Genomic DNA, 15,894 nt, shown 5'->3' with positions numbered 1-15,894 from the left:
CCCAGCTTCATGGAGACGGTTGCGAATGGTCCTCGCCGATACCCCAGGAGCAACAGTGTCCCTAATTTGCTGGGAAGTGGCGGTGCGGTCCCCTACGGCACTGCGTAGGATCCTACGGTCTTGGCGTGCATTCGTGCGTCGCTGCGGTCCGGTCCCAGGTCGACGGGCACGTGCACCTTCCGCCGACCACTGGCGACAACATCGATGTACTGTGGAGACCTCACGCCCCACGTGTTGAGCAATTCGGCGGTACGTCCACCCGGCCTCCCGCTTGCCCACTATACGCCCTCGCTCAAAGTCCGTCAACTGCACATACGGTTCACGTCCACGCTGTCGCGGCATGCTACCAGTGTTAAAGACTGCGATGGAGCTCCGTATGCCACGGCAAACTGGCTGACACTGACGGCGGCGGTGCACAAATGCTGCGCAGCTAGCGCCATTCGGCGGCCAACACCGCGGTTCCTGGTGTGTCCGCTGTGCCGTGCGTGTGATCATTGCTTGTACAGCCCTCTCGCAGTGTCCGGAGCAAGTATGGTGGGTCTGACACACCGGTGTCAATGTGTTCTTTTTTCCATTTCCAGGAGTGTATATGGGACACCCTGTATAGGCGTAACGCTGCAAAGCAAAAGTAAATGGAATGAGCGGGTCAGGTTGGTAGTAGGGAAGGCGAATGCTAGATTTAGTTGTGCTGAGAGATTTTTGGAAAAGCGTAGCTCATCCGTAAGCGAGACGGCGTACAGAATGGTAGTGCAACATATTCTAGAGTACCGTTCAACTGTTAAGATTCCTACCTTGTCTGACTAAAGGAAGACATCGAAGCAATTCAGAGGCGTCGTGCTAGATTTGTTCGCCATTGGTTCGGTCAGCACCTTCGTGTTACGGAGGTGCTTATCAAATGGGAATCTTTGGAGGAGAACATCCTCTTTTCGTAAGGCACTACTGCGGAAATTTAGAGAATGTCAGTCGTGGCTGACTGCAGAACGATTCTACTGCCGCCAAGGTATATTTCCCGTATGGCCATGAAGATAATATGCGAGAAATTGGTGGTGATTTGCAGAGTACGTAAACGTAAATGTCGTGTTCCTAGACGACGTGGCCCTTGTTCACACAGCTCGCATAGTCGAGGACTGGTTCTGTGAGCACGAGGATGAATTGTCGCATCTACCCTAGCCACAAGAGTCTTCGTCGGCTACTGAGGAGAGAAGTATGCGTAATCGCTGCCTTGATTATCGTTACCTGAATTTGACACTATTTTTCAGGAAGAATGGTATAAGATTCCCTTGAAGGGGCTCCGGAACGCCCTATACTTGCAATGTTAAAATAACGCTTATAAATTACATCTTTCCTCATAAAGTATTTGAGGTAGGAAGTTGAACTTTTTACAGATTATTTATTGGAATATGGGCTACAACTTAACACAGGGATTTTACAAAATTTTAGTTCAGTTATTAAAGATGATTTTTTTTCAATTGTAATGAAAATTCACAACATTTGTTTGCAATTTTTTATTTATATATTCAAAAATATACAGTTTTTTGGAAAAAGGCTGTGTTAAATTATGCAGAAGGTACTGTGTAACATTTACTGAAAGTTTGAAACAAATATGTTTGGAAGATCCTTAGAAAACATGTAATTAGTATGAGAAAATAAAAGTTTTGGGAATCGAGCGACAAAGATTGGATTAACTTTTTAGTGCATTCCAGGTCCATAGGATGGATTATCTTCATCCTCTGCAAACTCCTCCTCCAGCTTCCTCTTGTTCCTCCTCCTGTTTACTCTTGCTTGTATTTCTAGACTCTTTACAGCCCTGTCTGCAGCCCGAAGGCGTTCCTTGTCTAAAGCAAGCAGCGCTCGTACCATGTTAGAACCTATCTTCATTCCCATATTTCTAAATACCTTGCACCTTATAATGTTGCCATCATTGAAAGTCGCAACAGCAACTTTACTTTTACTCATTATTATACTTCAACAAAACAGAGACTCAAGAAATGGAATTAATTACGAATATTTTCGAGATAACGACAGAGTAAATAAACATGAAACAATCGACAATCACACCAGCGATATATATTGAACCATCACAGGTTAGCCACAACACATACTTTATCTCACATCACTAAAATGTACCTGATGAACACGGACGTTAATAATAACACCATTTGACAGCAGTTTAAGAGCGCCACAGTGGGTCACGCCCATGTAGAACACATTTCAAAAAAAAATTTAAAAATAGTTGTAGTCTTCGGAATTGAATAAATTATATATCTATTAAAAGGTAATAGTCTGCAGATTCAGAAAACGCAAAAAAGTAAAAATTGAACTTTTCATGATTTTGAGCCTTTCCGGAGCCCCTTGAATACCGTAGAGGACCTGTACTCAACCGTTCCTAGACGAAAGGAAGCTGTCTTGAATGCAAATGAGTTTCCCACACGGTTATAGGTATGGTAATGCGGCTTTTGGGTGTTTCCATACTCTTCGCCGCCCCTGTAGGTTAGCGCTGAGACGTAACAGAATGTCAGAAAGGACTTGCCGTTTTTAGACAACCCGACGACTAGACCGATGATAAGTCATTGTAGTGGTATCGATAGCTACGTTGCCACTGCGTAGGTACAAGTTGTTAGGTTGGCACTACGACACCGACACCGACACCGACGACAGCGCTGTGCAGCTCTACGAGCGCCGCTCCAGATTCTGTCCACTTGTTGGCAACCTGACGACCAACCTACATTGTTTAATTTTCTTAGTGGGCGAGTCAGTACAGATTTTTCCTGTGTGAACTTTGATACATCCGGCTTCGCACCTACGGGCTCATCTCTACAAAAAGTTACGTATATGTCATTGACTAATATTCTCTGTTAAATGTACTTACGCGTTAAAAGCAATACCGAGATTTTTACCTCACCTGTTCCTACTCGCTTCCTACTTTCAGCCTACCCTTCAGTTTATAGGAGCAGACCCACGCGTCGCCTTCCAGACTGGATACAAAAACTGCCGACGAGAATGTGTCCTTTTTGCTCGGTACTGCTTTAGCTTTGTCAATTTGCCTGTGTGACTCAGTGTATGATTGCTTCCACCCGTAGCTGGAAGACTTTCATTTGTATCAACCATGGCTTCGCCACAGGAACAGGCTTCGCTGCCCGATCTGATACGTGTTCATGCTCAGCAAATGACGCAGCTGCTTGCTGCCGTAAATGGACAGGTCACACTACAAACTGCAGCTACTACGGCGCCTCCGACGCCTCCGCCTGTACCACCGCAGACGACGCCTCCGGCGCGGCCATTTCGTACCTTCAGTCCTGACGTTGAACTCTGGTCAGAATACATCGCCCAGCTCGAGGCACACTTCGCAGCATACGACATACCAGGTAGAGAGCGGCTTGCCTTTTTCATTGCCAACGCGGGTGTTGTGTTGTACCGTGTGCTCGTAAAATTGGTTCCCACCACCCGCCCATAAACTAAAACTTTCGACGAATTGATTGATTTTGGAAACCCAGAATCTACTATGTAGGAATCAACATGGATTCCGGAAACAGCGATCGTGTGAGACCCAACTCGCTTTATTTGTTCATGAGACCCAGAAAATATTAGATACAGGCTCCCAGGTAGATGCTATTTTCCTTGACTTCCGGAAGGCGTTCGATACAGTTCCGCACTGTCGCCTGATAAACAAAGTAAGAGCCTACGGAATATCAGACCAGCTGTGTGGCTGGATTGAAGAGTTTTTAGCAAACAGAACACAGCATGTTGTTATCAATGGAGAGACGTCTACAGACGTTAAAGTAACCTCTGGCGTGCCACAGGGGAGTGTTATGGAACCATTGCTTTTCACAATATATATAAATGACCTAGTAGATAGTGTCGGAAGTTCCATGCGGCTTTTCGCGGATGATGCTGTAATATACAGAGAAGTTGCAGCATTAGAACATTGTAGCGAAATGCAGGAAGATCTGCAGCGGATAGACGCTTGGAGCAGGGAGTGGCAACTGACCCTTAACATAGACAAATGTAATGTATTGCGAATACATAGAAAGAAGAATCCTTTATTGTATGATTATATGATAGCGGAACAAACACTGGTAGCAGTTACTTCTGTAAAATATCTGGGAGTATGCGTGCGGAATGATTTGAAGTGGAATGATCATATAAAATTAATTGTTGGTAAGGCGGGTACCAGGTTGAGATTCATTGGGCGAGTCCTTAGAAAATGTAGTCCATCAACAAAGGAGGTGGCTTACAAAACACTCGTTCGACCTATACTTGAGTATTGCTCATCAGTGTGGGATCCGTACCAGGTCGGGTTGACGGAGGAGATAGAGAAGATCCAAAGAAGAGCGGCGCGTTTCGTCACAGGGTTATTTGGTAACCGTGATAGCGTTACGGAGATGTTTAACAAACTCAAGTGGCAGACTCTGCAAGAGAGGCGCTCTGCATCGCGGTGTAGCTTCCTCGCCAGGTTTCGAGAGGGTGCGTTTCTGGATGAGGTATCGAATATATTGCTTCCCCCTACTTATACCTCCAGAGGAGATCACGAATGTAAAATCAGAGAGATTAGAGCGCGCACGGAGGCTTTCAGACAGTGTTTTTCCCGCGAACCATACGCGACTGGAACAGGAAAGGGAGGTAATGACAGTGGCACGTAAAGTGCCTTCTGCCACACACCGTTGGGTGGCTTGCGGAGTATAAATGTAGATGTTGATGTAGATGTAGATGCTTTGAACTCCCACTTTCGTGACAGTGTAAATGTGGTAGCTGCACGCTACAAATTCTTTCTTCTCCAGCGTGGCCCTACTCAGTCCAACAAATCTTCGTTAGCGGATCTTCAGGGAGTAACATCTGACTGTGACTTTAATTGCTCATATGGACACTCATATACAGATATAATGATTAGAGACACTATTGCGCAGAAAGTGGTGCATCACTGCATCCGTGAGCAAATCCTGAAATTTAAAAACCCGTCTTTGCAGGAAGTGGTGGACTTGCTAGACAGACAAGATACCTTAGATATGGCTACTTCCACGTTCGACGTGACCCCGGGTGTGTGTACTATTAGCTCGTCACAACAAGTGCCCTCCCGCCCGGTGCCGGCACACCACGCCACGCCACATCACTCGCACGCAAGTAAACAAGTTTCCAACCAGCCACCTACTCAGAAACTAAAATCATGTCCGAACTCCTTTCGTGCCCACCCGCAAATTATGATACAGGCTGATCAAAAAGTCAGTATAAATTTGAAAACTTAGTAAACCGCGGAATAATGTAGAGAGAGAGGTAGAAATTGACATACATGCTTGGAATGACATGGGGTTTTATTAGAACAAAAAAAAAGTTCACAAAATGTCCGACAGATGGCGCTGGACAGCAAAACTGCTACCGTGACGGGTGAGAGGTACGCCGATATGTTACAGAATCCTATCATCTCCAGCCTGGCTGATAAACACCTGCTGGAACGTACGATGTTTATGCAGGATGGCGCTCCACCCCCATATTGCTAGACGCGTGAAAGATCTCTTGCGCGCGTCGTTTAGTGATGATCGTGTGCTCAGCCGCCACTTTCGTCATGCTTGCCTTCCCAGGTCCCCAAACCTCAGTCGCAAGTGTATCGTGATCGACCGACATCTCTAGGGATGCTGAAAGAAAACATCCGATGCCAATGCCTCACCATAAATCCGTACATGCTTTACAGTGCTGCTCACAACATTATTGGTCGTGCGGTAGCGTTCTCGCTTGCCGCGCCCGGGTTCCCGGGTTCGATTCCCGGCGAGGTCAGGGATTTTCTCTGCCTCGTGATGACTGGGTGTTGTGTGATGTCCTTAGGTTAGTTAGGTTTAAGTAGTTCTAAGTTCTAGGGGACTGATGACCATAGATGTTAAGTCCCATAGTGCTCAGAACCATTTTTTTTCACAACATTATTCCTCGACAACAGCTATTGCTGACGAATGATGGTGGACATATTAAGAATTTCCTGTAAAGAACATCATCTTTGCATTGTCTTACTTTGTCATGCTAATTATTGCTATTCTGATCAGATGAAGCGCCATCTGTCGGACATTATTTGAACGTTTGTATTTTTTTGGTTCTAATAAAACCCCATGTCATTCCAAGCATGTGTGTCAATTTGTACCTCTCTATCTACATTATTCCGTGATTTACTCAGTTTTCAAATTAAAACTGTCTTTTTGATCACCTGGTAGATTAAGGCAAAGAGGAATCATGGAAGATATTGATAGGATCGTGTTGGACACGGAACTGGTAGATCAGCGTGAATCACACGAGTCAGAACACGTAAAAATACCGAATGAGACCGAAAATGTAACACAGGATGTTCAATATGGTACAAAGAATGGACATGAGACCGTCGTTGCTAATGGCTCAGTCGCTGATTTTGTAGATAGTGATTTACAGCATATTGAACCAAATATAATCATATCGAATCTGGCAGGTTTGCAATTGCATGAAAGAACGAGCGTTAGTGCTCCTATACTATGTTCGGAAGTGAAGGAAATGGTTCAAGGAAAACGAGATATGGAACGATTGCATCAGATGGCAACTGTCGATAATAGTGTAGAAGAAAACGCCAACATATTGGGAATGTTGCAGCGTTTGTTACAACAATCTCAGGAATTAGCAGAACGCAAGACACAAGGGCAAAAAGAATTAAATGGGCGCATAATAATGGGCTGAAAGAAACTAACAAGGAAGTACAAAAAAACCGCGTGATAATATTCAAGGCCAATTAGATCAAATATGGATTGAAGCTAAGGAAGAGCAAATCACGCTTCAGACGCTCGTTACAGGGCACAAACAATTGAGAACAGACATTGACACTGTTCAAACAGACATGGTTACGTTGCAACAAAGTGTCAAAATGGTTAATCAATAGGTCGAAGCTTTTGCCATCAAAGCGACGACGAAACCGAAACATGTTATTGCTGAGACGACGTCTCACGAGAGAACGACAAAAGCAGCATTAAAGAAATTCTATGCTCGCATTTTAAAAATACAAGAGAAAAACGAACATCAGTTTCAACGGTTGAGATCGAAAGTTTTACGTTCGATCAAAAGTTGTGGTGACGTAGAAAGCTTTATTGAGGAGTCGCAGACGACGACAGAATCCACTTTCGTGTCGGTAGATACTACTGTGATTACTGCAAAATCAACAGTTGCCGATAATACGACGGAAAGGGTACGCGAAATTACGTGGACGTAAGACGGAAAGGCACATGTGGATGCCAGTCCGAAACCGCAAACCGCGAACGGGAAATTAGTCCAAACTAGCGTATTCAAGAACATCACGGTAACCGCAGGGAACAGTGTGGATTGCGACCACTTGTTCAAGAAAGAATAAGAGGTCAGTCGGGAATAAAAGCGTGTGGTCTGCAGCAAGGCTCGGTACGTCAAGCACAAAGCGTGACATACGCTGGTCAAACCATGGAGACGCGTTACGCAACGCCACAGCCTGTAGGACGAATACCGAAGAGTTACAGTACGGCGTCTAGCGAGGCGGCATTGTTTACACGTCAATGTACAGAGCCGGTAGCGGTCGTTGTGCACGCATATTGCGCAATCAGACCTGCAAGTGATTCGACGGCACAAACGTCACAGAATGAATCAAGTTACACACGTTTGCGCAGATCTGATGCAAACCAAGGACGGAATTCCAGTCTTCAAAACCCAGAAGGTACATTACAGAGAGAAGAGACAGGTTTTGATGATAACCACTTTCTTACAGTGCGGAAATACCAAAACTATAAGGGAGATGCAAATATTCTCCATCCCCACACATTTATTGACCTTTTTAAAGTAGGAAAACCGACACATTGGCCATTGAATCATAAGTTAGATTTCATGGAGGAAAGTGTTTCTGCAACTATGCAGAAGATAGAAGAAACACGCGATTCGTATTATTCGCTATGCCTTTATATCAAGATATTGGTCACTTGAGGCTCAGATCAGAATAAAATCTGGATTATTACAAAATGTCTCATTTGAAAATTCGCGTGACGGAACAGCAGTCAAATTCTTTGAGATTATGGCTAAAAGGAACCAATACTTATATAACCCATATAGCGACGGACAATTGATTCAAATATGCAAAACGAAACTGCCAATGAAGTATCAACAAACCTAGATAGAACGTGGGGGCGATAATGTAGAAACTTTCAAAGGTGTTTTGAGAGAAGTAGAATTCATGTATCGAAGACGTCGCGATTCACGACAGAATAATTTTGAAAGCAAACGTCATAGTAAGGAGAATAACAATAATGTTAGCGATGGTCGGCCGGTATTGGGATTGAACGCTGGACAGAAACACTAGATCACAGCGAAATGGATATGGTTTTAATAGTGGTTGGAACAGGCGGAATGTAGACACAAACAGGACTGGAAACAGGAGTACTCGGGGTAGCCGACAGTCGGATATTAATCAGCGATCTCCTGGTCCATGGAGAGGAAGCAGATGGGGAGGTGGTGCGAGAACGCAGCCATAAGCAAATACTTCCGGTAATTACCGGAGAAACGAACCACAGATGGAGGTTGAATTACGACCACCAAATCCTGGGAAGCGTGAGGATTGACTGACGATAGGTATTGCAGGAGTTCAAGCAGATAATACACTTTCTGCAGAAACGGATGACAAAAGCGACGGCAGCAATAAATAGGTTAAGATGTGACGTACAAGAATCGGAACTCGGAACAGGAGCGATAGATCATAAAAGGTATCCACGCAGACACTACGAATAGGGAGAAAGTCACAACTGAAGTGTTGAGACGAGACAGATTGGATTGACACTGACGATGAGGATGAACTCGCAGCATTACCTAGTAATGAACTATTTGATTATGATGAAGCATTAATGTATATGGCGCAGATGTTTGATTCTGGACGAAAAATGATTTTCAGCACGATAATACATATCCTACTGTAACCTGTAACGCTACGATTGATCAAGACGATAGGATTAACCGACAAAATACGGCTAATACAGGGCAAAGGAAAGAGGGAATTACGGGTAAGTACACCTGACCAAAAGTTGGACGCGCTACAAGATCTACTCCTTCCACAAAAATTCGGAAGAACAGAAAGAATCTGAGGCGTTGTGGACAGCGGGAATCGAACTAAATCTGGAACAACAAGTCGATAATGGAGAGGTAAATTACAGGAAAAATAACCCCTCTGGATCGAAAAGCGTACCAGATTATAAAGTATGTGAACAGCCTGATAAATCAGATTCAAAGGTATACAATTTTGTATGGAGTGTACCCATGTATCGAAGTGAAACACGGGCGATAAATAGTTTGGACAAGAAGAGAATAGAAGCTCTCGAAATACGGTGCTACTGAAGAATACTGAAGATTAGATGGGTAGATCACATAACTAATGAGGAGGTCTTGAATAGAATTGGGGAGAAGAGAAGTTTGTGGCACAACTTGACTAGGAGAAAGGATCGGTTGGCAGGACATGTTCTGAGGCATCAAGGAATCACCAATTTAATACTGGAGGGCAGAGTGGAGGGTAAAAATCGTAGAGGGAGACCAAGAGATGAATACACTAAGCAGATTCAGAAGGATGTAGGCTGCAGTAGGTACTGGGAGATGAAGCAGCTTGCAGAGGATAGAGTAGCATGGAGAGCTGCAGTCTCAGGACTGAAGAGCACAACAACAACAGGAACAACAGTGCTAATCACTGAAATCATCAAATTAGATTAGTAAGGAAAAATAAAACAAAACTAATCGCATGATATACTAATTAACTAACCTACATCAATCCATGCTCATTAAATGAGTAAAGGAACTGTTATACAATAAAGTAATTTAAAGTGTAAATGATACTTCCTCTGTAAAGTACGAAAAAATCATTAAATAAAATATGGCGTTTCAGTCTTCGATCGCTATTCTTTATTTTCAATCACCGGTTTCGGGCTAGCTGCCCATCTTCAGATCATATGTTGTAGTTACAGAGTAACTTGTCCGTGCAGAACACACGGTTCACTGTCACTTATGACAGTGTAGTTACAGAGTAACTTGTCCGTACAGAACACACGGTTCACTGTCACTTATGACAGTGAACTGTGTGTTCTGTACGGACAAGTTACTCTGTAACTACAACATATGATCTGAATATGGGCAGCTAGCCCGAAACCGGTAATTGAAAATAAAGAATAGTGATCGAAGACTGAAACGCCATATTTTATTTAATGAACGATCGCGGAATTCCCAGTGAGACAACCATGTCTAGTTCTGAAAAAATCATTTATATATGCATTGTATTATTCATGTGAATATTCAAATGGAAAACGCATTGTAAATTTAGGTAAAGAAACTTGTAAGTAGTAGCATTAAGCAAAAGTCATTGTAAACAAATGAAACACTACAATCGTCCGGGGAAGGAAGCCAAGCTGACAACAGAAGCAGAAGGTCGGCAAGAGGCTACGGTCTGAGTGTGTTTATACGACTGCTTTACATTAGTATGGAGGCCGAGCCAGGTGTATTTTGAAGAATATTGTCCCACACCTCACCCCAATAGAAAGAGGACGGGGAAAACCCAGCAACAGTGAAGGACAGAGTATGCACACTTGTGAGGAAAGCAAAGCGTCCCCACTAGCGTGACGTACAATAGCAGCGACTAACAATAGCAAACCGTTGGTAACATCTCCATAGCACAACCGCCTGGAAAAATAAAACTTAGAATATTTTTCTCAATACTAGATGGAGAAGCTAATTACTGAAAATTGATACACCACTTCCGAAATTATCTATTCAGATACGCACAGTTTCTTTGCCCACCAAAATTCCTGCAGGAAAAATTAACTACTCTTTCCTACCTGTGGTCATGATACGTGAAGCGTATCGTCCACACTTCGCAGAAAGCAAAGCTCTCAACACTTTCGCTATTTTCCATAAAATTGTGCGGTGTCCCACGAGACGAGAGAGATATCTAGCCATTTTACTTCTCAAAATGCTTTCATATAATGGTTACCTCCCCACCGTGTCGCAAATGCATTGCCTAGTATGGCTTCAGCCAGTCGCCCTCTCAATAGCGGTGAATTTTATTTTTCTTGCTGGGTTGCTGCCTAGTCCTGTTAATGATGTGCAGCCACTTACCCTTGGTCCTGGCTGTATTTACGTTAAAAGGAATAATGTGTTGTTCTGGCCTTATCTCTTTCTGCACTGAACCTCGCCCTTCTCTTGTTAAGTGGGGTTTTCAGATGCCATTAACCACTTGCTCGATTCGTCTCCAAATTGCGTTTCACTTTAACTTGTTCATTCACATGAGATTACTGTAATTGCCTTTTGTTGATATAATATAATTATTTTTCTGAGGATCTCATACTGTATTGTACTGTCGTTATGGATCAAGCTCATCTAAGGTCTGTAAAATCCGGATGTCTCACACATGCCATTCCATCTGAAATAATTTTGTGTTTCTGTGATCAGTGGCTGAGGCGTTGCTCATTGCAGTGGAAAATTGCACATTCTATTAATTTTTCATTGTCCTGATACTTGTTGGTTGGTTGGTTGGTTATTTGGGGAAGGAGACCAGACAGCGTGGCCTTCGGTCTCATCGGATTAGGGAAGGAAGTCGGCCGTGCCCTCTCAGAGGAACCATCCCGGCATTTGCCTGGAGTGATTTAGGGAAATCACGGAAAACCTAAATCAGGATGGCCGGACCCGGGATTGAACCGTCGTCCTCCCGAATGCGAGACCAGTGTCTAACCACTGCGCCACCTCGCTCGGTCCTGATACTTGTCTACCTTATGCTAGATGATGTCATTTTAATATTATTTGTCGATTTGAAATGTAATGCCTTACATGACATTTCCTATTTAGATGATTATTAGGTGGCTTCACAGTCCTTTATAGCAGTTCTTTAACTAATCCTACAACATTTTTCTCCCTATGTTAACTTGGATGCATGAGGCACACCTGCTTGTACGATAGTTCTCGCACTTGTCATCTCTTGCAGTCTTCGGAATTGTGTGGATGATATATTTCCGAATGTCAGATGATATCACTCCAGACTCATACATTCTGCACGCCCACGTGAACAGTCGTCTTGTTAACACTTCCCCCAATGATTTTAGAAATTCTGATGGAATCGAACCTCGCACTATTCAGCTAAATCATCCGATCTTAGTCTCACAGAAAGTGGAACTATTCGTATTAGGACGAGTGGGTGATAACTAGCAAGCAACAATTTAAAAGTTTTGTAGTGCTACGGGATCTAATGACAAATCAGGGACTTCAACGAGACATGAAATGTCGAAAGAAACTTGTAGACTGCATCCCCACTTAACTGAGACCTTACAGTTTCTCGGTACACTTCATGCTTGGTTTACCGCTGCCAGCGTGTTCGGACCGCAGTCTCATCACAGAGAGCCGGCCAGCGAGAACTCCACTTGTTGTGGAGCCACTGAGGGCGCCTTTCGTGTTTGAACCAGCGCTAGCCGCGGGACACGGCTCCAGGTACGTATGGACCTGTTTCCAGGTCAAGCCGCGGTACCTTGGGAAACCAACGAAGGTAGACCTGATACAATACTGAGACGGTTTTCTCAGTTACGCGCTCTTGGGTCTTTTCCGGGAAGCTGTCGTAAATGAAACTGGCCCTCAGTTGGTATTATACTACTGGCCATTAAAATTGCTACACCACGAAGATGACGTGCTACAGACGCGAAATTTAACCAACAGGAAGAGGATGCTGAGATATGCAAATGATTAGCTTTTCAGAGCATTCACACAAGGTTGACGCCGGTGGAGATACCTACAACGTGCTGACATGAGGAAAGTTTCCAACCAAATTCTCATACACAAACAGCAGTTGACCGGCGTTGCCTGGTGAAATATTGTTGTGATGCCTCGTGTAAGTAGGAGAAATGCGTACCATCAGGTTTCCGACTTTGATAAAGGTAGGATTGTAGCCTATCGCGATTGCCGTTTATCGTATCGCGACATTGCTGCTCGCGTTGGTCGAGATCCAATGACCGTTAGCAGAATATGGATTCAGGGGGTAATACGGAACGCCGTGCAGGATCCCAACGGCCTCGTATCACTAGCGGTCAAGTTGACAGGCATCTTATCCGCATGACTGTAACGGATCGTACAGCCACGTCTCGATCCCAGAGTCAACAGATGGGGACGTTTCCAAGACAACAACCACCTGCACGAACAGTTCGACGACGTTTGCAGCAGCATGGACTATCAGCTCGGAGACCATGGCAGCGGTTACCCTTGACGCTGCATCACAGACAGGAGAGTCTGCGATGGTGTACTCAACGACGAACCTCGGTGCACGAATGGCAAAACGTCATTTTTTCGGATGAATCCAGGTTCTGTTTACAGCATCATGATTGTCGCATCCGTGTTTGGCGACACGCGATGAACGCACATTGGAAGCGTGTATTAGTCTTCGCCATACTGGCGTATCACCCGGCGTGATGGTATAGGGTGCCATTGGTTACGCGTCTCGGTCACCTCTTGTTCGTATTGATGGCACTTTGAACAGTGGGCGTTACATTTCAGACGTGTTACGACTCGTGGCTCTACCCTTCATTCGATCCCTGCGAAACCCTACATTTCAGCAGGGCACTGCACGACCGCATGTTTCAGGTCCTGTACGGGCGTTTCTGGATACAGAAAACGTTCTACTGCTGCCCTGGCCAGCACATTCTCCAGATCTCTCACCAATTGGAAGCGTCTGGTCAATGGTGGCCGAGCAAGTGTCTCGTCACAATACGCCAGTCACTACTCTTGATGAACTGTGGTATCGTGTTGAAGCTACATGGGCAGCTGTACCTGTACACGGCATCCAAGCTCTGTTTGACTCAATGCCCAGGCATATCAAGGCCGTTATTACGGCCAGAGGTGGTTGTTCTGGGTACTGAGTTCTCAGGATCTATGAACCCAAATTGCTTGAAAATATAATCACACGTCTGCTCTAGTATAATATGTTTGTCCAATGAATACCCGTTTATCATCTGCATTTCTTCTTGGTATAGCAATTTTAGGGGCCAGTAGTGTAAGACTGCTGACGGGAAATGGGACTGATGTGAAATGTAACATGGGGCACTCCTCTCGTTCAGCGATCAAACAGTTGTCGGTTTTCTAATTCCAGTTTGACAGGTGGATCACTAATGGACAGTACGTCATCTTGTCATTTGATAATAGTGTTCTGGAAACATTAGATGTTCAGTGAATTCGAATGAGAAAAAATTAAATTACGATTGAAAGGATTGGTGATAGTATATAGTTGAAACAAAAATGTTATTTGTAATTCGCATGAAGAAGTCCTTTTCTTACATGATCGTTTCCGCAACGGTGATCGTTTTTCATGTGACACTGGGTCATGAATCAATAATTATTCTTCACTCCAAGGTTGAATTATGGACTGTTGTTTTATTAGTGAACTAAAGACAGTAATCTGAATCAGGGGATAATCTTCGATATCTCATTAACTTCACGTATTTAAATCAGTCTTCTAGTTATCGTTTCCGCTAGATGAGAAACCTTAATATCTTAAAACTACAATAAATTCAAATACGTATTTTTTACAGCAAATAAGGTTGAATAATCAAAGGTCTCTTTCACGCCTTGCCAAAGTTGTGTGGTCCACATGCCCTACATCCTCCTCCAAAGACGCTAGCACGAGAACGATGTTCTCCGAAATATAAGTGTACTAGAATTTTAAACATGGCTGCCAGCAGCAGCCTTAAATAAACTTTATGTAGGTGGTGCATACAGACCAATCGGCTGCATGAACTTCATTGTAATCAACAGCAATCAGGTTTCACTACTTCTACGAGTCTGACCTTCAGAAGGAATAAAATCACATGGCTTATTTTACGTTAAAATTATAAGCATACATAACGAGCTACAACGCGTAAATCAAACAGCAGAAATAATAGATTAAGTCTTCCATAGAAAACGACCGTTTTAGCTCACAATCTATCCTTATCATTTTAACGTAATGCAAGTTTTGCGACTTTGTTCCTTCTGAAGAACATACCTCTAGTATCCAAACCTGGTCAAGGCTTATGACTATAAACATTGTTAATGTTGTGGATTGGGAAGAGAGCCAACCCTGTATGAGAGGAAGCCGAAAGGCACGCGTTTTAGCTCACGCAGGCTGGCGTGAGGTCTGGAACAGGTCAAGGAAATTAGACTAGCAAAAAAGGACGTAGCTGTGGAACACTTAACTTTAATCCGTAAATGGTGAACATCGCTCTTGACGGTACATGTTTTACAGCATCAATAGTAACTGGTAATGGCGCCTTGCTAGGTCGTAGCACATGACGTAGCTGAAGGCTATGCTAATTATCGTCTCGGCAACTGAGAGCGTATTTTGTCAGTGAACCATCGCTAGCAAAGTCGGCTGTACAACTGGGGCGAGTGCTAGGAAGTCTCTCTAGACCTGGCGTGTGGCGGCGCTCGGTCTGCAATCACTGATAGTGGCGACACGCGGGTCCGACGTATACTAACGGACCGCGGCCGTCTGGCGGTGACACCACAGTTAAAATCGAGTTGACACCACAGTTAAAATCGAGTTGATCATTGATAAGTTTACTAGGACAACATGCTCACGTGGATCCTATCTATCAACCACCACGCCTTGTAAAACACATTTTGATAAACCTGTAGACTCCCATACGAATTTTATGATGACACATAAGCTATCAATTCACTTACAATGTTACCATCTTTATCAAACAGGAAGCATGGTTGGAATATATCGTGCTTATTTCCCCTAAGTACACTATGTGATCAAAAGTATCCGGACACCCCCAAAAGCGTACGTGCTTCATATTACGTGCATTGTGCTGCCACCTGCTGCCAGGTACTCCACATCACCGGCCTCAGTAGTCATTAGTCATCGTGAGAGAGCAGAATGGAGCGCTCCGCCGA

The sequence above is a fragment of the Schistocerca cancellata genome, chromosome 8, assembly GCF_023864275.1.
Source record: "Schistocerca cancellata isolate TAMUIC-IGC-003103 chromosome 8, iqSchCanc2.1, whole genome shotgun sequence".
Lineage (NCBI taxonomy): Eukaryota > Metazoa > Arthropoda > Insecta > Orthoptera > Acrididae > Schistocerca > Schistocerca cancellata.
Note: the sequence above shows the minus strand (reverse complement) of the source record.